The 1388-nt window shown below is 59.7% G+C and overlaps 1 protein-coding gene across 1 annotated transcript in view; it reads right to left on the reverse strand.

The window, feature by feature from the left end:
* Window positions 1-1388, reverse strand: part of AQP1 (aquaporin 1 (Colton blood group)) — a 16160-nt gene that overhangs the window by 7510 nt on the left and 7262 nt on the right. The gene's annotated exons all lie outside the window — the stretch shown is intronic.

Below are 1388 nucleotides of genomic sequence, written 5' to 3' on the forward strand. Positions count from 1 at the left end.
ACCACCACCACATCTAGCTGTCACTTGTCCCTGGCCGCTTTTAGTAACATGACTCATGGAAAAGGAAGGGAATGGGAGCTGCTGTGAGGTCACCGGAGCCCGCCTCCTGCGGCTGCACCAGGGAGACCCTTCCCCAGGAGTCCCTGCCCTGCCCCCAGGGGGCGGGTCTCAGGACCAGGTGCCTACACAGAGAGGCTGGGCCACATCAGCACAGGCCCACCCACAAAGATGCCCGGATGTGGCCACATAGGCTGCCTTCTCCCAGGCAGGGCTGGTGTGTCCAAGGAAGCCTAAACTTAAAGTTCCGTCCTGAGGGTAGGAGGTGTCTCCAAGGTAGTCAGGCACTTTGCAGAATCCTAGGTGGGGGGCGCTTCTCCTCCCTCCAGAAGTTTTCTCAGCCTCACAGTGAGGGCGTCTCACGAGAACAATTCTCTTCCCGCCTTTGTCTGCAGCCCTGGGTCACAGGGAGTGACTCACATCCCTGCCCCTCGCTGCGGCCCGGCTCAGCCAGCCCTCTGTGCTCCCCGACTCGCTGACGCCATGACCATGACCTGGCCTCTCTGGTCCTCAGTTTCCCCATCTATAACCTAGATCCAAGGCCAGGGGGGCTGTCCCGGGGCATTTGGACCAGAAGAGTTGTGGCTTTTTCTGGTTCTTTTTCCTCTTGTCCCAGGCCCGGGACAGGCAGGAGGGAAGGGCCCTGCTGTGCAGGGTGTGGAGACAGGAGGAAGGCCTGCCTGGTGCTGAAACAGGCTCCATGGATGCCAGGCTGGTGAGGCAGGGCCGCTTGTACCAATGCCCATCACACTCACACCTGCCACTACCCTCGGTGTCTGAGCGCCCAGGACGCTCAGGCTCCTCCCCCTCCTGCCTCTCCTCCGCTCTCCAGGGTCGGCCTAATTGCTAGCTGGCCGGAGGCCTGAAACCAGCCCTTCCACGCTGATTAATGGAGCCTTTGCTCTAAGTGGCTCCTGCCTCATACTCCCCCATCCACACCCGCCGCTCTCACAGATGTAGCCTGGATGAGCTCATCTCCTCCCTGGTTCTTCACCAGGTCTGAGCATCCCAGCCCCTGCTCTCCCCAGAGGCACCACTTTTCATGTGAAGTGAGCAGGGACTGGTGCCATGCCCAGCCCTCTTGAGTCCACAGGAATGGGCCGCCTGCCCTGGGATCTCTAGGATGTCCCTTCCTGACTACCCAGACCCCTCAGAACCTGACTGCCAGAGCCACATGGGTTGATGATCTTCCTCTCCCAAAACTGATTACCACCACCACCACCACCACCACCAGGAAGCCTCCCCTGATTGTTTCACTGTCTACTGACCACCTCTCCTTGGACTGCCATTGCCCTGGTGTGACTGACATCTGGAAAAACTTGATGATTCAG

The sequence above is a fragment of the Myotis davidii genome, unplaced genomic scaffold (genome assembly GCF_000327345.1).
Source record: "Myotis davidii unplaced genomic scaffold, ASM32734v1 scaffold125, whole genome shotgun sequence".
In the NCBI taxonomy this organism is placed as follows: domain Eukaryota; kingdom Metazoa; phylum Chordata; class Mammalia; order Chiroptera; family Vespertilionidae; genus Myotis; species Myotis davidii.